Source organism: Mastigoproctus giganteus, chromosome 5 (assembly GCF_048544385.1).
Source record: "Mastigoproctus giganteus isolate SK-2022 chromosome 5, ASM4854438v1, whole genome shotgun sequence".
Lineage (NCBI taxonomy): Eukaryota > Metazoa > Arthropoda > Arachnida > Uropygi > Thelyphonidae > Mastigoproctus > Mastigoproctus giganteus.
This window is the reverse complement of record NC_143579.1, coordinates 149,783,280-149,809,904: the sequence shown is the minus strand read 5'-3', so window position 1 is coordinate 149,809,904 and position 26,625 is coordinate 149,783,280. Positions and strand designations below refer to the sequence as shown.

At 37.3% G+C, this 26,625-nt stretch overlaps 2 protein-coding genes across 7 annotated transcripts in view; one reads left to right on the top strand and one right to left on the bottom strand.

The window, feature by feature from the left end:
- The window catches only part of thoc6 (THO complex subunit 6), a 247,387-nt gene extending 241,748 nt beyond the window's left edge, over nucleotides 1–5,639 (bottom strand). Inside the window, exon 1 of the mRNA XM_090374235.1 lies at nucleotides 5,553–5,639. The gene's annotated coding sequence lies outside the window, so the exon portion shown is untranslated. The remainder of the gene's footprint in view (nucleotides 1–5,552) is intronic.
- Nucleotides 5,640–5,715: 76 nt separating this feature from the next.
- Srrm234 (Serine-arginine repetitive matrix 2/3/4) overlaps nucleotides 5,716–26,625 on the top strand; it is a 661,659-nt gene continuing 640,749 nt past the window's right edge. For 5 of the 6 annotated variants that reach the window (XM_090374230.1, XM_090374228.1, XM_090374234.1 and 2 more), the window contains exon 1: nucleotides 5,716–5,801. The gene's annotated coding sequence lies outside the window, so the exon portion shown is untranslated. Of the gene's footprint in view, nucleotides 5,802–5,947; nucleotides 6,064–26,625 lie in introns of those variants that run through there. The other variant, XM_090374229.1, reaches the window with a different exon arrangement.

Sequence of the window (26,625 nt, the reverse complement as noted above, 5' to 3'; positions counted from 1 at the left end):
AATAGATGTGCGGAAATTTGCCTTTAACCAGCGAGTAGTTGATTGGTGGAACAGGCTTCCATCTTTTGTTGTGGAAGCTAATAGGCTAAATAAATTTAAGGCTGAGCTGGACAGGTATTTGGAAGGAATGGAGGGGTGAAATGGGAGGTTTTTCCCTTTTGGCTGATGCTGCATAAGCTTGCTTTCTTGCATCTTATGCCTCTACTAATGCTAATGTGAGCAAATTTGAGAATAGGATTAAGTTTATTGTATAACTTTTTTGAGGTTATACAATTTTCAATATTTTGTAATACTTTCTATACCATCTATACCAGTTAATCAGTGAAGCAATTGGTATCCTTATTACACTTCCACTTCACATGGTGTAGTAAGGACAAAAAATTTAGTCACTGGAATTATACATGTGGCACTATGAAACATCCGAGAATTGTGTATTTATAGTGGAAACAGATTCCATACTACACAGGTTGAACTAATTACATTTTAAATGTTCACAAAAATAACAACTACACTGAACTTAAGTACAGTAAAAATGCAGAGAGTATTTGTAAGTTAAATAGGAAACTTAGGTAGACACTAATTTTTGTTGAAGTATTACTACTTTATGAAATACAGTACTATAATTATTACAGACCACGTTCAGAACAGTAAAGATTTGCAAAACATTTAATCATTGAATGATGTACTGGAACAGGCTCTTTCAAATCAATTTTATTTCATCAGGATATAATGATTTTTATTCAGTTATGATTATTCAAACAAATCATGGTCACTGCATCAAATACTGTCAAATTTAGTTCCAGGTGTATGAAAAGACAGCTTGTCCCCTAGGACAAACAGCCTTACTGTGCTTGCCCTTCTCCTCCAATTCCTCTTTTATGTAGCTCATGACACAATCTAGACCCCTTACTTAATATTCAAGACCACTGTAATTAACTCACTTGTTCCCCTTCCCTCAAAGTGCCACTATTTAGTTTATAATCTATACATTCAGTAGTAAACTAACAGCTGTTTTGCTATCAGCACTAAAGTTACCTATTATAATTCTTTTACAATGCGACATCCAAATGTTTCATTGTAAAAGAATTAAATATAGGTTTAATTAAATATTTAAAATAATTTAATTAAAATAAATTTAATTAAAAGAATTAAATATTTTAATTACATGTAATTAAAATTGAATCATTACACGACAAACAGGAATTATAAACTGTTGCCCATGGGTGGGTAACAGTTATAAACATACTGGATGATTACTGTCCTCCACATTAAATAAACAAACTCATTTTGTTTTAACATGCACATTTGAAGTATCTCTTATTGCAAATGAGACACCTTGGTATCAGCACTGAAATTAAAGTTCTTTCACTTACAATAAAGATAAAAAAAAAATTGGGAAAAGGTGTTTTTTTTTTTTGAATTCATTAAATTTTTTTTTACTATTACCTACAAGACTACATTTAGAGACAACATAAGCACACCAAAATGTGTATCAAGTACTTTTCAGCTCACCTTGAAAATTCAATCTAAAATTATTCTTCTTGTTGAGGAGTAAGTTTCTTGGTGCCAAAACAGCTAGACACAAAGTGTAAAATTAAGTGGGAGGTCAGGCTAGTGCATATGACACCAGGTTATTAACTATTCAGTAGCGTATGCTTATAATTTAGGGCTGATGGTTTCACAATAAAATAAACAAATTTTACATAATAAATGTACCAGGCTGGTAATGTTTTGGTAATGTTTGTAGTAAAGGTAATTGCGCAGTCAGATATGAAGTTCCCTGAGCAGTGCAGATATGCTGCCAGAGCAGGTCATGGAGCCTTGTCAATGATATATAGGAATTTTTTTAGCAGGGACAAAGAGGTGATTATCCCGTTGTACAAGGTTGGTTGGGTTTTATTGGCGCATTAGCAACTAAGGCTATAATGTGCCATTGTACAAGGTAATGGTCAGGCCACACCTTGAATACTGCAGGTCTGGAGGCCTCATTTTAGGGAGGATGTAGAGTTGCTAGAATGAGTACAAAGAAGGGGAACAAATGGGTGCTCCTACCAAAAAAAAGGCTGAAGTTCTACAAATTGAGGTGCATAAGGCCTTGAATGGGTTGAGCAAGCTGAATGCTGATGGGATTCTTCCTCTTGCTCAGATTAAGAACCTGAGGGGGCATACATTCAAATTGAGGAAAGACAGTTGTAGAATAGATGTGTGGAAATTTGTCTTTAGCCAGTGGGTAGTTGATTGGTGAAACAGACTTCCATCTTTTTGTTGTGGAAGTTGATAGCCTAAATAAATTTTAGGCTGAGTTGGACAGGCATTTGGAACGAAGAGAGGGGTGAAATGGGAGGGGAGGGGGGGGGGGTTGGCTGATGCTGCATAAGCTTGCTTTCTTGTATTGTATGCCTCTACTAATGCTAATTCCATTATTTCCATACCACTTGTCTCCATGCAGTGGGCGTAGAACGGAGTGATTGTACCATTATTGTGAAGGAGTTTTCTTTCTGATTGTTTTGTGTAGTCAAGTATGGGAAGTGTTTAGCTTAGGTAGTCTGTTTATCACCCCATCTTGCTGTCTTAAAATCAGAAAACAAGTTCCCGATAAAAATACAGTTAAAAACATAAGTAGAGGAAACACCCTACACATATCAACCTAGGAGGGCAGGGAAAGCTGCGAGTGGCACCTGCCAATTATTGTTTTGTTCCTGTCCATTTGTCGAAATATAGACTAGTATACAAGATCTGGAGTTTTACCTTTGATATTAAATATATATATATTTTTCCTTTTCCATTGCGGAATACAATTACGTGTGAAAATTCATGAACACACAGCATCCGGTTATTTTTTCCCCTCTGATGAAACAGTGTTAGTACTCATCTTTTCATGTCACAGATTGGGGATGATTTGAGCATAATCATTGGCTAAGATTTAGTATATGGTGCACCTTCTCCACACTCGCCGACACGGCACTGATTGACGGGTACTGACTCCACCCAGTGTCACGTGATCTCCTGAACATACGGAAACATCTGGCATGAGTGCCACGTCGTGTGCATCACCTGTGTCATGTTTCCGTATGTTCATGTTATGAACTTCGCTGTTAGAAATGTCACATGGTAGTAGTGGCATGTGATGCAAGAAAGCAAGTGTATGAGCTTATGCAGCATCAGCAAAAAAAAAACCACTATTCCCTCCAAATGTCTGTCCAGTTCCTCCTTAAATTCATTCAACCTATCAACTTCCACAACAGTTGGAAGTTTGTTCCATCAATTAACCACCCACTGGCTAAAGGCAAATTTCTGCACATCTATTCTACATCTCTTTTCTTAATTTGAATTTATGCCCCCTTAGGTTCATAATCTGAACAAGTGGAAGGATCCCATCAGAATTCAGCGTGCTCAACCCATTCAAGGCCTTATACACCTCAATCAGATCACCACACAGGTGCCTAGTCTCCAGCCACTGCAATTTGCAGAACTTTAGCCTATCTTGGCAAGAAGATCCCTTCATTCCCCTCACCAATCTTGTTGCCCTTCTCTGTACACACTCAAGCAAATCTACATCCTTCCTAAAATGAGGCCTCCAGACCTATACGCAGTACTCAAGGCATGGCCTGTACCATTGCCTTATACAGAGGGACAATCACCTCCTTTTCCCTGCTAGCAAAATTTCTATATATCATTGACAAAACCCCATGACCTGCCCTGGCAGCCTGTCTACATTGCTCAGAAAACTTCATATCTGACTGCACAATTACTCCCAGGTCTTTTTCATTTTCTACCACCTTAAGTGCAGTACCACACAGTTGGTACTTTTCTCTTGTGTTACTTCTACCCATATGCAGTACTTTGCATTTGTCAAGGTTAAACTTCAGTTGCCACTTCTTAGCCCATCTGCCCAAATTATCTAGATCCTGTTGCAGTAGCACACTGCCATTACTGTCATTAACAACCCAGCCAACCTTTGTATCATCTGCAAACTTCGACACTAAGCCTGATATACCTTCATCAATATCATTGATATATATACAAAACAACAGTGGACCCAACACCAAACTCTGTGGGACTCCACTAATAACATTAGTCCATGAAGAGCAGCACCCATTGATTACCACCCTCTGTATTCTCCCACTTAACCACCCTTTTATCCATTGTAGCAACTTACCCTTAATACCATTCTGCTCCAATTTGTACAATAGTCTTCCATGCGCAACAGTGTCAAAAGCTTTCCTGAAATCCAAATATATGATACCAAATTATTTTTTGCATCCAGTTCCTTTGTAACCACATCATAATGTTTTTGTTTGTTATTTGGAGCATTAACAACTAAGGCCATATTGCTCCGGGAATATGCGGTGGTCATTCCCTGACCTTTCTGTATTTGGTGGTGATGGGCTCGAATCCCGGTCTAATCAAGAAGCGTGTGCTATGCACTGCTGCTCCTTCCCACCTGGATAGGAGGCACCTAACCACATCATAATAACCAATCAAATTTATCAGACAAGACTTTCCCTTAACAAACCCATGCTGTGTGTAAATTATTGCTCATGTCTTGTCTAGATGATCCTGCAATGCATCTTTAACCAGTGACTTCTATTTTACCCAGAACAGAAGTTAAACTAACTGGTCTGTAATTACTTGTGTCACCTTTTAATATTTGATTAGCCGATTATTTAATTTTATCGATGCGATGCGTAATTAAAAACAAAAAGGCTGAATGATACGTATATCGGGGGTGTGGGGGGCAGAAGCCCCCAGAAAAAAAGAAAACCCACTATTTGCGTATTCGATTGTTAGTGAGACACTTGGTTGAGACGGGTGTCTGTTGTATTGGATGATTTATTCCTGCAAAATATTAGTGCGAAAGTGTTGGATCGTTTAGAAAACATAATTCAATTGATAAGGTGAGTGATTTCTGTACTTTTAGCATTTCTGTTGACGGGAATCAGCAATTTTCAGTGTTGCACGTGGTGTTAATTTTTGTTACAAATAATATGCTGATTACTTGTTTTTTCATGTTCGGGCAGAAACGCAGGGGATCCCCTATCCCCCGTCTAGTAATGTACGGGCGAGAAGAATCAGGGGTTGCACGTGGTGCGAATTTTTAAAAAAAAATTGCCGTATAACTTTTTCTTCATTTCAGCTCCGATTTTGTAGGGGGGAAAGCGGGGGTTAGGCGAATTTTGAAAAATCAGTATTTATAAAATCACCTACATACACTGCAGTCATAATTTTCAATTTTTTTCTCTCGTTGCAAACCAGTGTCATATGCGGACCTTGGAAACCATTTTATACTGATACTTTATCACAACCATTTCGTTAAAACGAGACTTACAATAAAGGAAGACGGCTGGCACTTACAATAAAAATGTGTGCAAGAGGTGTCTTAGAAAAATTTTCTCTGCTATTTCATTTGGCAAATTCGATACTCCCACGAACTAACTATTGAATTGGTTCATGCACTCAGATCTTTTCGGTAACTGTAGCAAATGCCAATCATTACATTTAGTCAGGCGAGAAGATTAGCACGACTTCTCAACACATTCTATCATACTTACGACCAAAATGATGAGAGATTTAGGTACACTAGCGCTAAATATCCTTCCACTTCTACTTTCTGATAGCACGTTTGAAAGGACCCTCCAGAAATTGGAAGTAAATGAAATTTAGCATATGCGCATGCGTGAGAGAACTGTTACCTGCGTAATGAGTTTTCGAGTTGGCTGTTTAGATTGGTGGTAGTCGTATAGTTATAAGCATTGACTTTATTCTAGATTGAGGAGAATAAGTAATCCATCGGAAGAAAAGTAAGTTTCAATGCTAGAATAGCCATAAAACATCAATAAAAAAAAATATATATATATATATCGTTTTTTGTGACCCTTTCGAGTTCCGAAAAGTTCTCAAGTATGAAGACTTCGATCATCCATTACTAAAATGTATTTGATTGGTATTGCATATAAAATGGTGTTTTGAGTGCAACAGCTATATTTTTCTTCACCATAAGAGAGATATAGATTTTTAACGAAATCAGTGCTACGGGAATTCAACTGTAGAAATGGTGTTGACGTAAGAATACTCTCATTATGATATACACACGTGCATAAGTATATATATGCATGTACCCAGTATGTGTGTGTCTGTACACACACACACACACTGTTCCTGAGTATGTATGTTAGATTGTTCAGATTTAAATTTGGAAAAAAAAAAAAAAAAACCGAGCACATCAGTAGCCTATTGAGGTGTTATAGCTTCCGTAGGGCTTAACTTTTATTTATTTATATTTTAATTTCTTCTCCCTTCCATAATACTCCAGCAAAATTTTAATGGAAGTTATCTCTCCACACAGTTGCTACTAGGAGAGGCCCTATAGCTATGTTCATACAGAACTAAGGTCGTGTGGTGGATAATGCTCATCCAGGGCCTACATAGTTGGGGCTCCCACCGGGCAACAACATTTTCCAATGTTGGATTTTTGAAGGATGTCTGGAAAGTCTTGTTATGTCTATGTAATTGTTACTCCAGTGTAGTTATGGTAATGAAATAATATAGTAGAAAACACCATTAAATATTTTTTTTGGTTTACATAATTTGACAACATGATGCCAGTTTATGAACAAGCTTATCATGTATCCACTGGATCTGCCCACTCTACTTTAAAAAAAAAAGGCAAATCCAGAAAAAAATTTCGTGGCTTGTTTGTGCACAAACAAGGCACAAAATAATGGACACAACAAAACAAATAGGACACTCAAACATAATGTGACTAGCAGACACAGTCACAAAGCTGCTAAAGTCTGAATTACTTTAAAGTAAACATTACGCACAACCAAACCTCAAACTAGAATGGCGATCACATCAGCATCAGTGTTGTCAACTGTAGTCAGTTGAAAACAGCTCAGCCACAATGCAAAAATAGATTAAGGGTAGGAGCACATGCCCCTACCCTGAACCTACCACTGGTTGCTACTAATGCTAGCCCATGTCATAACATGTGGCAGTTTGTCTTCCAGCTCTTCCCTGAAATGTAAATTATTTTTCAATCAAAAAATGATGTTGCATGAATAAGAGCTTAAGTAAATTGCACGTTCATTGCTAAAGATGATTTTACTTCATTTTGGTATGATGTCAAACACACAACATTTGCAACAAATTCTCACACATGCAATTCTCCTTTGATCCAAATATGTATTGGATAGCTTGTGAATGCAGTGAAGTCAATAGGAATACATCTTCAAGTCAGTCTTCAAACAGGTGTGAAACGATGACTGTGGTATATCAGATTCAACAGAATATTTGTGGATGAATTTATTGGGAGACTTGAAAACAGACTCTTTAACATCACTCCCCTTGTTGAAGGCTTGCCTGCTCTGGGTTAGTCTTTAACTGATCCTGTTGTAAAGAGTTTTTTTTCATTTGGAAAGAGTAATTCTGAGAGGAGATTCAAAATTCTTCTTGTTATTTCTGTAGGCATGCCTAGCCTCTGTCTGTCATGAACCCAAGTAGCAGCTACAGTTCATTGTTTTTCTAAGAAAGAGTTGCTTGTATCACATATTTCAACTTTCTGAAATTACAAAAACAGAATGTTAATTATAAGCAAACTAGCTAAAACATTATAAATAACTTGTTAATTATTAAAAGTTCTGCATTTGAGAAAGACAACTTTAATTAGGGGGATGGGGACAGAAAAATCAAAAAGTTTTTATTAAGAATTTAAACTTTTTATTATTTAACCATATTTTATTATTTTTTTTAAATTTGGGAATGAAATGATTTAGCATTAGCAAAGGCACATGATGCAAGAAAGCAAGCTTATATAGCATCAGCAAAAAAAAAAAAAAAAAAGACACCCTTCTCGTTTCACCTGTCCACTCGCTCCAAATGTTTATTTTGGTGTTTCGTAGCCAGGTGGGAAGGAGCAGCAGTGTGTAGCACATGCTTCTTGATTAGACCGGGGTTCGAGCCCGTCACCACCAAATACAGAGGATGCGGAAAGGTCAGGCAATGATCACCGCATATTCCCGGAGCAATATGGCCTTAGTTGCCAATGCTCCTAAAAACCAAATAACAACAACAACAAATGTTTATCTAGTTCTGCCTTGAATCTATTTAAGCTATCAACTTCTACAATGTCAGATGGAAGATTGCTGGAAGTTTGTTCCAGCAATCAACCACCTGCTGGCTAAAAGCAAATTTCCACACATCTATCCTACAACTGTCTTTCCTCAATTTGAATTGATGTCCTCTCAGGTGATTATTTTGAGCAAGAGGAAGAATCCCAGCAGCATTAAGCATGCTCAAACCATTCAAGGCTTTATACACCTCAATCAGATCACCTTGCAGGTGCCTAGTCTCCAGACATTGTAATTTGCAAAACTTAAGCCTTTCTTAATAAGAGCAACCCTTAGTTTCATTCACTAATCTTGTTGCCCTTCTCTGTATTTGTTCCAACAGCTCTACATCCTTCTTAAAATGAGGCCTCCAGACCTGTATAAAGTACTCAAGGTGTGACCTGACCATTGCCTTATACAAGGGAATAATCACCTCCTTATTCCCGGGGCAATATGGCCTTAGTTGCTAATGCTCCTAAAAAAAAAAAAAAAAAACATAACAAATAATAACCTCCTTATTCCTGCTAGAAAACGTCCTGTATATATCATTGACAAAACACCATGAGCTACTCTTTCAGACCATCTGCACTTCTCAGAAAACTTCATATCTGCTTGCACCCCCAGGTCCTTTTAACTCTACCACTGTCAGTATAGTACCACACAGTTGATATGTTACTCTGAGGTTACTGCTTCCCATATACAGTACTTTACATTTGTCAATGTTAAACTTCAGTTGCCACATCTCAGTCCACTTGCTCAACTTTTCTAGATCCTGTTGCAGCAGCATACTGTCATTAACATCCCTGTCGACCATCATATCATCTGCAAACTTGGACATTAAGCCTGATATACCATCATCAATATCATTAATAAATGCAGAAAACAACTATGGACCCAACACTGAACCCTGGGAAACTCCATTAATTAAGGGGACATAAATTTAAATTTAAGGAAAAAGAAAAAAAAGATGGCTTCTCACTTAGATGTGCAAAATTTGCTTTCAGCCAGATAGACATTAGTCCACGAAGAGCAGTGTCCATTGATTACCACTCTCTGCCTTCTCCCACTCAACCATCCCTTTATCCATAGTAGCAATTTTCCTCCAATGCCATACTGCTCCAATTTGTACAGCAGTCTTCCACGTGCAACAGTATCAAAAGCCTTTCTAAGATCCAAATACATTATTTAATATTTAAATTATTCTTTGTATCCAGTTCCTTTGTGACCACATCATAATATCCAAAAAAGCAAACTCACCTCATCTGTATATTCCCTTTAACAGTTTGCTAAACTTTCCATAAATTTATTCAAACTACTTACTTCTACAACACGAGATGACAGTTTTTCCAAAAATCAGTTACTATCTGGCTGAAAGCAAATTTTGCACGTCTAAGTGAGAAGCCATCTTTTTTTCTTTTTCCTTAAATTTAAATTTATGTCCCCTTATGTGATGTCTGAGAAAGTATAATTATACTACTAAGTTTATTCACTCTTTATAAAACCTTAAACACTTCAATGAGTCTTCTCTGAGATATCTAGTTTCCAGATGCTGCAATTTGCAGAACTGAAGTCATTCTTCTTAAGGTTACCCTTTTGTGTCCCTGACTAATCGTGTTGCTCTTCTCTGCTCCCATTCCACCAGATCCATATCCTTCTTAAAATGAGTGCTTCAGACCTTCTGTATGAAGCACTCAAGATGTTTCTTAACTGTTGTCTTATACAAGAAGGTAATCACTTCCTTGTCCAGGCATGTAAAATTTTATACATTTAAAACCTAAAGGCTGTTGCTAAATGCAACAAGCAACAGTTGAGAGGTCCTGTAACACAACTAAAATAAATAAATTAAAAACTACAAAATGAAAGCCAATATTAACAAGAGCCATTATCCACTCAAAGAAGTACAGTGGTATGGGATTGTGCAAAAGTAAGAAGCAACTATTGCCTGAAATAATGCTAGGGAACCCTACCATTTCCTTAGCATCTGGTCCTTGCTTTTAAGCAAGCACCAGATGCTAAGGAAAAAAAATAAATAACACAAAAGAAAGTTTTGGGGAGCCACAATGACAACTTGATCACTGCTGTGGATATCTGCCCCTGAAATTTTGAAGATGTTGCATCATTTCAGTTATGTAGTTATAATTTATTTTAATTTCTGCCTTGCATTTTATAATGAGTTAGTATAAGTTTATTTTGCGTATATATACTGTGTTTAGGCTCATTGATTGGTTCTAATTTAAATTGAAATACACGTTTTGTCATTTAGCTTGCTTGAGTTGTTTGTTAGTTACAGGGTGCCAACCATATTTAACATGTTTTCATTTCACTCTGCATTCATCATTCACATTGATGCATAAGTGTTCGCTTTGCATATCACATATTTGCATTATTAATTTGACATTCAAGAATTTTCAAACTGGCAGACATCCTACAGTCAAGTTGTCACTGTGGTTCCCAACTTTTTTTTTACAAAGTGATGGGTAGTGCCAGATAGGGTTTTTCCTAGAATTGTTTTGGGTAGCAGTTGCATCGTTGCATCTTACCTTTGCAAAGTCCCACTGCTTTAGTTCAGCATTGACTCTACTTGTTCACTTTGTAATTTTTAATTGCTTTTTTTGGTAAACCGCAGATAGGACTTCTCGAGTATCACTTGTTGCATTTTAAAGCCCTATGGCTTTAAATTATTTAATTCATTAGCCAAAGCGTCATTATTTTTGTGAAACATCGAGTTAACTCCGAGTTAGGAGCATGGAGTTGATTTGACCCCAAACAGTATATGTTCAGCAGTTTATGCCCTTCATCTTCTTTCACACACCTGAGGGTTGTGTTGTCTTAGGGTTGTTGATAGCTGTTTTTGAAAATGTTTTCTTTGATTTCTCCATTGAAAATTCCAGAAATCTCTATTAATTATCACACAAATAGAAAAAATTCGGGAATTATCAAGTTAAGTGAAATCATGCACTTGTTGATTGGCGTATGTCATTTTACAGTTACTGTATTAAGCTGGCATTACTGCCTCTTGCCTTTCTCCAACCTGTAATGCTCTCTAGCCTTGTAATATTGTTGCATCATCTGGAATCAAACTGTTGATGTGCACAGCTTCACATTTCATGTAGCGGGCATTTCTATTGACAGGCTGACATCAAATTGCAGGTGTTGGTTGAAGCATGTGGTTTTTAAATATCCATTTTTGTTTGCTGACGGGTCTAAAGGTAGTTTTAATTTCAAAAATGAATTTAAAATATGTTTTTAATATAAAAATGGATTTTTCACTGTTGTGTTCTGAAAAGATTGCAAATATGTGTCATCAAAAAAGTGAACAATTTTGAATTATTTTTTGCTGATTTTTCAAATGTAGGCATGTGGGTCTAAATGACCCCCAGTTGGCACCTGCTGACAGGTTAATGAGTGAAATGAGTATGACACCTACACATCCTAGATTAAGTGAGACAGTCCTCAGTTTTGACTGTTTTTTTTTAAGAATTTATTCTTGGATCATATTTTGCTTTCTACCATTTTGTTATTACATCACTTTGAAGTTCAAATGAATGTTGTGTTCTGAAATATAAAGAGATGTTATTTAAAAAATGTACAGATGGTTTTATATATTGGATACTTTCCAAGGTGAATTTAATTCATGGGTCAAAGAACCAAAATCATGGACTTTTTTTTTTTTTGTCCAATTTTGGAAGCTTGATACTCCATGATGAAATGCAGATCAAATGTTATACTTTGCCATAATAAAGAGGTTTTGAAACATTAATAAAAAAAATTTTCTTTATTATTAGTCAGAGTTAAAAGCCTGAAAAATTAATTTTATAACAGTTATAAAGTTAACATTAAGTGATAAATAGGATAATATGTTTTTTTATAAAAAATATATTTTGATTTTTTGTGTTGCTATACTTAATGTTTTCTCATATGAATGAACTGTTCTTTGAAATTAAAGGCTTATTATGTTGTTCTTATATTACAATTCCTACTTGTGGGTTGCAAATTTATCCCTCAAATTGGGGTGTAACCTTGTATAAAGTGCACTCCATGGTAATTTTTAGTTCCGTAATGAATTTAGAAGGCATCAATTTGCAGTTAACATGCAGGTGGTAATGTGCAAAGAAGGCTGTTCATAAGTAAAATTTAAATAATTGCAATAAAATGTGCACACAAAGTGATGTATTGCAATTGTTTTTGTATTGCAGCCATACAGAATTTTCATGTAGTGAATGTCACAATAACCTTTGAAAAAAATGTTATGAATGATATCATGCTACTATTTCATGTTTATAATATTTATCACATACGTGGGTAAAATTAACAGAAATTTATTTTTTCATTAAAATATATTTATTTTAAAGCATTTTTGTATAAATATTGGCTTGATTTGTTGTATTGGAGGAAAGCTGAAGTTTCATTCAATTGATGCCAGCACAAACTTAAATTTCGCTGTGAAGCATTTATTTCATCTCCATTGAGATGAAGTAATGTTTCTATTTTTACCACTACTTTTTTGAAAATTTAAGTATATTTAATAAGCTTTTTATTTCATTAAAACTAATTCCATATTTTTAGAGGTTAACAAAAAAGAACCGAAATTCATAAGTATTGCAATCTACTGGTAAAATGTGCAGCATCGGTAGGTATACTAAAAGCACAATTTAAAAAATCCAAATAGTTTTTTTTTTTAATATTAAAGAAAAATGTCGGGCCTGTCAGGGGACTGATATCACTCGTGTTACAAAATGAAGTGATAGGTTAATGGATAATGACAAGAGTATTGATAATTATGTAGGTATCTAATTAATGATCAACAATATTGATTAGCAAATTTAATAAAATTCTTGACCAGTTCTATAATTATAATACTATAAAAAAGCATAGTATTGTAAACTGAATAAAGTGAAAAATTTTCAATTGAAAAATTAATTGTTGTTATTAGTGTACATCAGCCTTAACAACAGTTGCAGTGCCAATTAAACTAATTTCAGCTGATCGGTGGGGGAAGGCCATGTTGCAGGTAATCACATTGCTCACCCACCATTAATTTCATAGCCTTTGGGAAAAATTAAAAATCCTTCCTGTTGAGACTTGTAGACTAATAGACAGTAAACGAAAAAATAGATGCTATCAGCTGTCCAGAATGTACAGTGCATCATTATATTCAAATAGCTGAAATTAGGTTTTCTTGTGAAAAAGTATTTTGATAATAAAAAAAATTTTCTTTATTATTAGTCAGAGTTAAAAGCCTGAAAAATTAATTTTATAACAGTTATAAAGTTAACATTAAGTGATAAATAGGATAATATGTTTTTTTATAAAAAATATATTTTGATTTTTTGTGTTGCTATACTTAATGTTTTCTCATATGAAACATGATAATTGTATCTGCACTAGGATTTATTGTGTTTCTACATTTAATTGACTGACAACTTTACTCAAAGCAAAAATAAAATTACAAGTTATATTTATGCTAATGTATAATTATGCTCTCTCTACTCTGCCATATAGTGACTAGAGGCGAGTCTGAATAGTGTACGCTGTGGGGGCATTGTTGAAGTCATGTTATGTCAAGGAGATGGGAGTGTATTCTTGCTATGTGTATGTATATACACATGTATATGCTATGTATATACTATAGCATGTGTATATGCTATGTATATACACATGCTATGTATATACTATATCAAATTTTTTCATTAATTAATACATATGCCCATCTCCACTTTATCAACTGAAATGCATAATGAATAGTGAAATTTATTAGTTTCAAACTTATCTGTGAAAAGAACTAAACCTCCCAATAACTTACCCATTTATTTCACAAACGTATGATCTCAGTGATGTCCATTTCCACCCACGATCTGCCAAGCCTCATTTACTTTTCTTAGTGTCTCAGTTATTTATGTCATCCACTAATCATCTCAGTTGCCCTAACTATCCGATCTGTGATTTCTTTGTTTTGAATATGGTAATTGTGCCTACATCTGTCCTGATATTCTTTGTCAAATATTTTTAATATGGAATTTCCTCTTTTTGATCACCTCTGTCTTAAAATCTCTCCACTCCATTTTCTCAAATTCATATGTTCTCTCTATTGTGCTCCAAAACGTTTTCCTAATCACTCAAAATTCTTTGATTTACTTTCTTTGAAACTCTACTTTCGTCAGCCTAACTTTCCTAATGGTGAGATGATTTTGTTTGGTGATTTTAATGTTCACAATTCCAGCTGGCTTCATTTTTCTGATTACATGGAGCCAACTGGTTGAAATGATACAGATTTTGCAGTTACTAATGACCTTGTACACTATCATTTATCTACCATTATACCAGATGGTCCTAATTGTTTTTTCACCATATGCCCTGATTGTTTTCTCACCAATGGTCAGTTAAAGTACATTTAGTCGCCCTCTAGGCACCACAGATCACAACTTTATGATGGTCTCTTCTCCAGTGGCTGTTTTCAGATTTGTGTTGTTTGGATTAGAGAATAGGATACTTTGCATGGTTTTCTATTCTTTCTGTCTTTGAATTATTATTTTAAACCTTCTCATAACTGCATTTGTTCAGATTGTGAAAGTGAAATTATTATTATTTTTTTTTTTTTTGTTGAAATTCTTTATACAGTTTTCTATCTAAAATTTTGGTCTTCCAGAAATATGCTAAGGCCGTTCAGAATAAGAATGCAGCATATCGCAGTTATTATTAGTAACGGTAGTGGCATATGATGCAAGAAACCCAACATCAGCCAAACAAAAATCCCACTTGTCCCTCCCCTCCAATAATTTTTTTAGTTCGACCTTGAATTTATTCAAACTGCTCACTTCCACAACAATACATGGTAGTTTGTTCCAACAATCAACCCACCCGTTGGCTGAGGACACACCTCCACAAATCTATTCTGCAGCCATTTTTCTTTAATTTGAATTTATGACCCCTCATGTAGTCTGTGCAAGACATAGAATGCCATCAGTATTGAGCTTACATAATTCATTCAAAGACTTAAGCACTTCAGTCATATCACCTCATAGGTTCTTAGTCACATGATGTTGTAGTTTGCAGAACTGAAGCCTTTCTTGGAAAGACAACCCTTTTGTTCCCTTCACCAGTCTCATTGCCCTTCTTTGCACCTGTTCCGCAGATCTACATCGTTCATTAGTGATGCATCTAGACCTATATGCAGTACTCAAGATGTGGTGTAGCCATTGCCTAGTACTATGGGATAATCATTTTCTTATCCCTGTTAGCAATGTCCTGTAGATCACAGACAAAACCCCACAAACTGCCCTTGCAGTTTTCCTGTATCGTCAGAGAACTGTATATTTCACACTACAAAAATATTTTCCCCCCCCTCCCTAGTTTTTTTTTTTTTTTTTCCACTATGCTAGCTGTAGTACCATAGTATATTAATCTAGAATTACTGCTACTTGCAAACTTGCAATTGTCAGTGTTAAACTTCAACTGCCAGTTCTCAGCCTATCTCCTAATTTTTTTAGATCTTGCTGCAGTAGCTTACCCTAATTACTGCCATTAGCAGCCTTGTGAATCTTTTATCACCTACAGTCTTAGATATTAACCCTCATATACCTTCATCAATATCATTAATAAATACGAAAAACAGCAATGGGCCCAGCACTGAACCCTAGGGGATTCCACTAATAACATTAGTCCACAAAGAAAAGCCCATTGAAAACCGCTCTGTCTTCTTCCACTTAACCATCCCTCTAACCAGTGCAATAACTTGTGTAATGCCACACTGCTCCAATTTGTACAGCAGTCTTTTATGGGCAACAGTGTCAAACTCTTTCCTTGTATGATAACAAAATTAATTTTTAATCCAGTTCCTTTTTTATCACATCATATCATCCAATTAGATTTGTCAGAAAAGTTGCCCCTTAAAAAATCTGTGCTATGACTGCAGTATAATTTCATTTCTTTCTAGATGGACCTGTATTACTTCTTTAACCAGAAACTCCATTATTTTCCCTGGCACAGAAGTTAAGCTAACAGGTCTGTAATTACTCATGTCATCTTTTAATTCCTCTTTGTGAATTGGGGATATATGTTCGCATATCTCCATTCCATAAGGACCTCCCATCACGTCTGCCGTATGTTACCAAGTTCATTACAGATATTTTTCTTCTCACCCTTCATGTTATGATTACTCAAATTGATTCTAATATCAAAGAAGTCAGTTGGAATTTCTTTTTCAGTCTGTAATACAACCAACTTCTTTGATAGAAACTCCACTATAGATATTCCACTAGATCTTCAAAGAAGATCTAGTGGAATAGATCCTGCAAGAACTTGAAGAGAAGCTGATGAGACTGTATAGCAGGCACGCACCAAGGCTAATAGTATACTTCTTTGTATAAAAATTAATTTATTTCAAAATGTTTTCTTCTGTAACCTCTGAAACCAGGCCCCAGTCCTGTGGAGTAATATGTATGAGAGCTCTGGATAAATTTCTAACTTTAGTCTCCAGATGAGAAAGGTGGGCACTGAAATTTAATTTTTCATCCAATGTTAATCCTAAGTAATTCATTTCTGTTATTAAGGGAAGTTGAAGATTATCAATTTTTATTTGTGGCACTAATTATTGAAACACTAAGGGCGCCAGCCAGTCATTTAATGCCAGATTCCATATCAGAGAACCCAGAAAGGAACCCTCAGGTGGGCATCCTCTGTAAACAGCTCTAATATGATGTTTAGATTTTATTATTACTTGTCTGTCCTTGAAATAGTTTTTGTTGAGGAGTTGATGTGTTGAATTATAGGAACTACCTGACTTACGTAATACTCGACTTACGGAAATTTCACTTTACGTAAGTTTCTGCTGGCCAGTGCAAACGTAAAAAAATCATGGACACATATTTTGCATCCTGTAGGAATAAATGGAGGTATCGTGAAAATATAATTTGAACCCAATAAACACTTTTTTTTTTTTTTTTGTAATTCGTTCCAAGTCCTTGAAAGTTAAATTTCGCTATATTACTAAACTATTTATCTCTCTAAAAGGTCATATTTATAAAGGTAATTTCACTACCCTTTCATTATTATCATATGTTCCCATTATAAGAATCAATTTTGAATGCCTTTGTGATATTTTTCTAAAGCATGTTTCTGGAGGTCACAACCAAAAAATTATAAAAACAATTTACTTTCCAGTTTATTGGGCTTTTCTGTTAGTGCATCTAATTATAAACAGGGTAGTAAACTCGATGTTATTGCATTTGCGATAATACCGATAATTGCAATCGTGTGGATTTTTACACTATTATAGTAAAATCTGTTACCCTTCACTGAAATCTTCAACCATATAAAAAACAAAATTTCAGAAACTTCTCCTCATTCTTATTTCTGTATTACAATTATGAAGGGAATGCGCAACTAGAGGGAGAAATACTCGCGATTTGATTATCAGTAGTGATTCTTCATGCATTAAGAATCTGCAGATAGAGGAACCACTAGGTGGCAGTGATCACAGTGTGCTGAAGTGGAATTTACTCAGAGGTAACTACCATCAGAGGTAAAGGGAAGGGTTATTGCTTTCGTTAAGGTGACTACGATGGTCTGAGACAGTATTTAAATTCTATACAGTGGGACCAACTGATGATGTTACCAACAGCAAATTCTAAATGGGAACCATTCAAAGAACTTATCTTGGAAGCTACTAGGCTTTACATACCAACTAAGAAATATTCAAGGTTTAGGCCTAAATGGATGTCAGATGAACTAATGAGACATATGGCAGAGAAGAAAAATGCATGGGATACATATAAATTAACACGACACAGAAGCCTATGATAGATATAAGTTGATCTGTAACCAAGTTACAAAGGAGGTTAGGCAGGCGAAGCAGATTACGAGAAATCCATAGCAAGGGATGCAAAGAAAAACAGCAAAGAGTTCTTTACTTATGTAAACTCTAGAAGGAAGGGGGTGAATCAGATTGGTCCACTTGATATCGATGGTTCAACTGTTGATGATCCTGCTCAGGTAGCTAACAAACTAAATGAAAAATTTGCATCGACATTCACACATGAGGAGTTATTCAGCGAGGGGAATGCCAGAGGTTTATTCAACTCTGGCAGTAAGCTAGATAATCTTGTAATAACTGAGAGTAAAGTGGAGGAGAAATTGTTGAAGATAAAAACAAGAAAGGCACCTGGGGTGGATGGAATCTATCCAGTTGTATTAAAGGAGGCAGCAAAGGAAGTAAGCAAACCCTTAGCCATAATTATGAGAGCTTCCTTGGACTCAGGGGAGGTACCCATAGACTGAAGATGTGCAAATGTGACCCCAATTCACAAAGGAGGATCAAAGGCTGACACAAGTAATTATCGACCTGTGAGTGTAACTTCTGTTCCAGGAAAATTAATGGAGGCACTGGTTAAAGAAACACTGCAGGATCATCTAGACAAGACTTCAGTTATAGCTCGGACACAGCATGGTTTTGTTAAGGGGAAGTCTTGCCTGACCAATTTTATTGGATATTATAATGCAGTCACAAAAGAACTTTATGCAGGGAATAACTTTGATATTATTTATTTGGATCATAGAAAGGCTTTTGATACTGTTGCACATGGAAGACTGCTGCACAAATTGGAGCAGGCATTGGAGGCAAATTGTTGCTATGGATAAAGGGGTGGTTGAGGGGGAGAAGACAGAGAGTGGTAATCAATGGACACTGCTCATCGTGGACTAATATTATTAGTGGAGTCCCTCAGGGTTCAGTGTTGAGTCCATTATTGTTTTATGTATTTATAAATAATATTGATGATGGTATATCAAGCTTAATGTCCAAGTTTGCAGACGATACAAAGGTTGGCAGGGTTGTTAAGGACACTACTGATGCTATGCTGCTTCAACAGGATCTGGAAAGCTTCTGGTTAATGAAGTTTAACATTGACAAATGTAAAATACCACATATGGGAAACAGCAACCCCAGAGCAACGTATAAACTCTGTGGTACAACACTGACAGTGGTAGAGAATGAAAAGGACCTGGGGGTAATTGTGCACAATTACCCCCAGGTCAGTGCAGACAAACTACCCCCAGCAGTGCAGACAGACTGCAAGAGTAGCTCATGGTGTCTTTTCAATGATGTACAAGAATTTTTCTAGCAGGGATAAGGAGGTGATTATTCCCTTGTATTAGGCAATGGTCAGGCCACACCTTGAGTACTTTACACAGGTCTGGAGGCTTCATTTCAAGAAGGATGTAGAGCTGCTGGAACGAGTACAGAGAAGAGCAACAAGATTAGTGAATGGATCAAAGGGTTGCTCTTATGAAGAAAGGCTTAAGTTTTGCAAATTACAGTGTCTGGAGACTAGGCACTGGCGAGGTGATCTGATAGAGGTGTATAAAGCCTTGAATGGTTTGAGCATGATCAGTGCTGATGGGATTCTGCCTCTTGCTCAGAATAATCACCTGAGAGGGCATAAATTCAAATTGAGGAAAGACAGATGTAGGATAGATGTGCGGAAATTTGCCTTTAGCCAGCGGATAGTTGGTTGGTTGGTGGAACAGACTTCCATTCTCTGTTGTGGAAGTTAATAGCCTAAATAAATTTAAGGCTCAGCTGGACAGGTATTTCGAACGAACGGAGGGATGAAGTGAAAGTTTTTTTTTTTTTTTTGGCTGATGCTGCATAAGCTTGCTTTCTTACATCATATGCCTCTACTAATGTTAGCTAATGCTAATGAAAAGTGCAAGTGGTGGTAATGCTAGGAAACGAAACAAAATTGATTTTGAAATGAAGATGAAAATGATTAAGAAATACGAAGCATGACAAAGTTTGTCATCTACTGCAAGGGAATTAGGTTTCGGTGCTTTCGCAGCGAATCCTGTTTTAATGGACAGTCAGCGTATAAAAGAACATATCAAAGGATCAACCCACTTAAGATCAACAAAATGATCGCAAAACAGCGTTCAGGTGCTATATTGAAGATGGAACAGCTGTTAATAATAATGATGGAAAATCAGATTCAGAAGTGAGTGCCACTGAGTTTTAATGACCATTCAAGCAAAAGCAACAAGTATTTATGAAGATATTAAGGATAAGTGTGACGAACCCTAACCCAAGTTCGTGGTAAGCAAAGGTAGTTTAATAGGTTCAAGCATTGTGCTGGTTTCCAAAACATTAAAGTATGCAGTGAAGTCGCCAGTGGCAATTCTGCAGCTGCAGAGAACTTTTGCGATGTGTTGGAAAAAATTATTGAAGAAGGCGGCTATTCAACGCAGCAAATTTTAATGTTGACGAGACTGCTCTGTATTGGAAAAAAAAATGCTGGATCGAACATACATTGTCAAAGAGGGAAATACAATGACAGGTTTCAGGGCGTCAAAAGATAGGGCCACACTCTTCCTTGGGCTAATGAATTGGGAGATTACAGATTAAAACCACTGCTTGTGTAGTATTCTGGAAATCCTTGTGCGTTTGAGGGCATCAATAAAACCACCCTACCCATGCATTTCTGGTCGAACTAGAGAGCATGGATAACAATATCTCTCTTTGAGGATTGGTTTAAATGCTGTTTTATTCCTGAGGTTGAAATATATTGTAAAGACAACAACATTCCTTTCAAGATTTTGCTTATATTAGATAATGCTCCTGGGCATCATACGCATCTATTTGATTTCAATCCAAAAGTGAGAATCATATTTCTACTGCCAAACACAACTTCACTCATCCAAGTTATGGATCGGGGTGTTATTTCGAATTTAAAAGCATACTATTTACGCACGTTTGCTCAGGAATTGTCTGCAGCAGATGATGAGAAAAATTTTACATTAAGAGACTTTTGGAAACCTTACAATATTTGCAATGCCATCTTAAAATAAGGCCTGGGCAGAAATTACTAAAAGTTGTTTAAATGGCACATGGAAGAAAATGTGCCCATGGCAGGTAAAAGGCTTCGAAGGATTTGAAAAGGACAAATCATATGACGAGGTTACAGATAAGATTGTAAAGGTTGCAGAGCTACTTCAGTTGGAGGTTGATGCCAAAGACATGGAGGAGTTAATAGAGGAAGAAGAGAAGGAACTACCTAACGAAGAACTTATCGACTTGCAGGCAGCGATAGTGAAAGAAGAAAATGTTGATGGAGCTCAAGATGAAACAAATGAGGAGCCAAGACGCTTCATCTCCAGAGAGAAGGCAGTGTCATTTTGTGAAATTGCATTGGCAATGGCGAGGTTTGAGAAGATGAATCCTGACAGCGAACGATTCTTAAAAGTTAATAGAGGGGTGAATGATGTGCTTGCTTGCTACAAAGAAATTTCCAATGAAAAGAAAAAAGCCACCGTCCAATCATCTATTAATATGTGCTTTCGTAAGGTTGAGCGGCAGACTCCTTCTAAATCTCCACAGTCCTCAACCTCCACAGTGGCTTACTTATCAGCTGAAGATATTGATTCTGGCAGCAATGCCCGAGAAGTAAAACTTACTGATGTTATGCCTTCTCCTCTTTTTTTTTTTTTTTGTAATTTTATAATTTCGAAATTTTTTTAAATTGCACGCCTTTGTAATTTTTCCTGTGCATGAGATAAAAAATTGAATAAATACAAAAAATCATTCTATTTACGTGTTCGTCGAATATTTGTTTTTTGATTCGATCAATTTAGTGAGTGCTGCACATGCATCGGAGAAATTCCGACTGACGTAGCGTCATGTAACCCTTATGTAAGTCAGGGAGTACCTAAATCCACTAAGGCATCTTCACACAAGCATCCTGGAGCTTTTTGTTGTAGAACAGTTTCTGGATTCTAAGAGCTATTAATCAAGCAATTTTCAAGCAATTTCAAGCAATTTTCCCATGTTAGCAAGTAATGCGATTGGTCTCTTTGTTTTTAGGCCAGAGAACGGTTTTTCAGGTTTGTGGATTATACGCAGCAAAGCTATTTTCCAAGCTACAGGGAAAATTTCTTCCGAAAGACATTTGCAGAATACTGTTAGGAAATTTTTTTACAACTCTGACTAAAATATTTTCAATGAGGTCACTGCCAGGACATTTAGAAACATTGACCTTTTTAATGGGTCAATGTTTGTAATTCTTTTATAGTGGCTGTTTGTAATTCTTCCAGTGAGAACGGAGGAGTAGCCTCCTCGGCATTTTACATAGAATTTTCCAATCTAATTCGAGCATGAAGATCATCATTAAGAGTAGGGTTGTCTGGGAAATATCCTGTCTAGGATGGTATTCATCTTGTCAGGCCAGTTTTTAGTTTCAGTGTTATTATTTACCACAGTATTATAAATATCAGGAGCATGTATTTTATTTTTGGTTAGTTTATACAATAAACCACACAGATCAGAGTTGCCTGTAGTTTTCACAAGATTTTGCCAAGACTCCCTTTTGGGACTTGCAATGGCTTTATCAAAATTTCTTTTAAGTGTTTGGTACTCCACCTTCAGAAATTCAACTTCTTCTGGAGGAAAGTTTCTATACCTTTTCTGTAGGATGCAGCCCTCAGGTGCATTCCTTTTTGCTAACAGTTGATTACCCATCTCTTTGCTAAGAGGCCAGTCATACCATTCCTACTAGCCATGTTTGTCCCAGTGCTCTTGTTTTATCAATGAATACCATTTATATTTTACCAGTCTTAGCTGTCTGACAGAGCCTTATACACTTAGATTTTATATGAAAATGACTGTGTCTACTGTTTTTAATTATTTTAAATCACTAAACTTGTTTTCTCTTATTTAATAAAAAATGTTTTTATATTTGAATAAAATTAGAAATTTAAATAATGGAAGAACAGGTTTAGCATTAGTAGAGGCATATTTTTTTATATTTTTTTTTTGGAAGCTTGCTTTCTTGCATCATCATCATCATCAGCCATTTTCAATCCACTGCAGGATGAAGGCCTCTCCAGCAACTTTCCAGTTCCTTCTGTTTTGAGCACTGGCCATCCATTTACTACCCAAAAACTCATGAATTTCATCTATCCATCTCCACCTTTGTCTTCCAGGTTTTCTTCTAGCTCCTCTTGGGTACCATTCTGTTATTTTCTTAGTCCATCTGTCATCATGTCTTCGAGCTATGTGTCCTGCCCAAGACCATTTTAGTTCTTTAGTTTTGATAAGAATGTCCTTTACTTGAGTTTGCTGCCTAATCCATGCGTTTCTCTTCTCATCTAACAGTCTGATTCCCAGTATAATTCGTTCCATTCTTCGCTGTGTAGTTCTCAGCTTCTCTTCCATTCTTTTGGTGAGTGCCCAAGTTTCACTTCCATACTCCCCACCATGACTTATGGAAGTGAAACTTGGGCACTCACTAAAAGAATGGAAGAGAAGCTGAGAACTACACAGCGAAGAATGAACAGAATGTACAGAATGAACAACTGTTTGGAAGAAAAGTAATGCCAAGAGCGAAAGAGAAAACCAAGTTTTTTAGATGCAGAGGAAGCAATATTTGTAATGTGCTTGTGCCAAGAGAGATTAGAAGTCAGGGTAATCCCCAAAAGAGATATATCTTTTTGCCTAGAAATCAGAGTGTCACCAAAGGAGCAGAAGAATCCTTTTTGCGAGATATAAGACAACACTGAGTTTTAGAAGGATAGAAATCAACTAAGTTGTCTTTGTCTCACTGGAGTATTACCTGGAGATTGGCATTTAAGGAATTTGTAGCAGATTTTCGAGAAGTTGAAGCTGATTGAGCAGGGCAAGGTTTCTCAAAATGGAAAGTGGAATGCAATGTGCTATCATCAGCAAAACTATGGATAGGATTTCCAGTCAATGGAAGAAGGTCATTAATATACAAGAGGAAGAGAGTGGGGGAAAGAACTGAACTTTGGGGGACACCAGCATTAGTAGAGAAGTTAGAAGACGGAGAGCCATCTACTATCGCCCTCAGTGAGCGATCAGAGAGAAAACTGGATAACCAATTATAAAAAAACAGTTGGCAAACCACAAGATGGAAGCTTGTTTACAAGACCTTTATGGCAAACACGATCGAAAGCCTTTGAGATGTCACGGGCAACTGCTTGTGTTTAACCGAACTTTTCCATTGAATTAGTCCATAAATGGGTAACATAAGCCGTAGCATAAGAATATCACCAGTGGATCGACACTGACGGAATCTATACTGGCGATTGTTGATGAGACAGAAGGTTTCTAGGTAGTTTAAGAGTTGACGGTTAATTGATTTCTCCATTACTTTAGAAAGAGTAGAGGTAATTGCAATGGGATGATAAATGGATGGGAGGGATTTGTCACCCTTTTTTGAGAACTGGCTGGATATGAGCAAATTTCCAAGCAGAAGGAAAAACACCTTTGGAATAAAAAAGTGAAAAAAGGTGGCAAAGAACAGGAGTAAGTTCAGGAGCACAGGTTTTGAGAACAAGTGGAGAAATACCACTGGGACCTGGAGCTTTCTTAGCATCAAGATTCCTCAAAATCCTTCTGACATCCTTTTGAATGAAGACCACAGTAGGTATTGAATGGGAGGTGTTTTACCAAGATCATTAATACATGAGTTGGAAGAAAAATAGGATGCTAGCAGGTCAACTTTATCCTTGGCTGAAGTGACAACAGACCCATCTGGTTTGGACAGAGGGGGAGCAGAGATGGGCAAAAGTTGCGGCCAATAGCTTTGGCCCCTCGACGTGGGCACCTGTACGTGGTGAGGGGACCTCCCAGTGATGCTGCTGGACTTCCAGACTAGCATCACTGGGATCCAACGCCCACAGCCCAGGTTCCACGCTTACATCAATGGAATCCAGCGTGTTTGCCGTGCGCTGCGACCCGTGGAAATTCGGAAAGGGGGATCCTGGTGGTTGAGGGGCCCAGCTTCAATACACCACTTTGGCCCCTGCTTCGACAAGATGGGTGGTCCTGGAAGGCCCGGCTAGGATCAATCGGCTAGTAGGCTCGCCTGCGAGGGTCAATGCCACGCCCCTACCCTCATGGTCCGAGGGACAGGATTCAGGCTGGCGGCGGTGCGGGTATAGTGTCTGGGTAGCCCTGGTGTCCCACTCCCGAGCGCATTTATTGCATGCCGGGTAGTGGGCGTCCCTTTGGGCTCCGTGGTGGGTGGGGAGCCCGGGCACTGAACAACTAAAATAACTCCATGAATCCTGATAAAGTCATTTCTTCAGGGGCCCCAACCCGGTCCCTATCTGAAAACGTAGACAGAGAATCAGATAGCATTATTGCTAAAAAGAGGCAGCGAACCGAATTACCATCAGGGCCAGTCCCAAGGTTCTTAATCATGCATTCTACCAATGAGACACCGATTGGTAAAATGTCGCCCTTTTTTATTCAAAAAGGGTTAGATGGGTTAGCAGGTTCACCCAAATCAGTTAAGAGGCTTCGTTCTGGAGACCTTTTAATTGAAACTAAAAATGACCGGCAATCTGAACATCTACTCCGAACAACATCAATCGGAGGTATCCCTATAACAGTGACACCACACAGAACACTCAATTCATCGAGAGGTGTCATTTCGGAGTGGGAACTTCTCGACGTAACTGAGGAGGAAATCTGCTCCGAATTAAAACCACAGGGAGTCATTGTCGTCAAGAGAATCACTGCGCGAAGGGATGGAAAAATTGTTAAAACCAGGAGCGTTATCCTGACTTTTAACTCTCCTAAACCTCCTGATGAGATTAAAGCTGGATACATCAACTGTTCAGTGCATCCATACGTTCCAAACCCTTTATGGTGTTTTAAATGCCAGAAGTATGGACATTCTCAAATGGCCTGCCATGGAGTCCTTGCATGCGTTCGATGCGGTGCAAAGGACCACGAAACAACAGCATGTTCAGCCGCAAAACCCACCTGTATTAACCGTGAAGGCGAAAACCCGGCCTATTCACGAGCATGTCCGAGGTGGAAAGAAGAAAAAGAAATTCAACGGCTGAAGGCAGAGCTAAATATATCATACCAGGAGGCAAGGAAATCGGTCAAACCCCTGAATATCAATAAACCTACCTACGCCCAGAAGGTAGCAGGGAGATGTTCCATCGGAACTCAGACAGACATGACCATTCCTCCGAAGGAGTCTTTCACTCCCATCGCACGGTATCTCTTAAGTTCTCAAAAACCTGCACAAAAGGACCAATCAGCTGCCACTCCTATATCGGTACCTCCTAATGCTCCACAAATAACAAAGGTAACTATGAAAGAAAAGAATAAGAAAGGGAAGTCCCCCCTAGCACCCAAGAAAAGATGGATGTTGAGCAGAAGGAGGTACCCGAAGAATCAGTCTTGGAACTCTTTGCGGAGGAGGAAATGGACACGGGACAGCATCCATTCTTCCCCAAAAAAGACAAATCCAAGACTGATAAAAGTAAGCCCTCAGCACCTCAGAAGCCGCCTGATGGACCCACCAAGCCAAAATAATGGCTAAATTCCTACAATGGAATTGTCGTGGATTCCGGCGAAATACTGATGACATCAAGGCCCTCCTGCAAAAGCACGAGCCAGTTTGCTTTTGCTTGCAGGAGACATATCTAAAGGCAAATGATGATCCCACCATGCACAACATCACATTTTTTCGAAAGGATAGAATTGCGGATG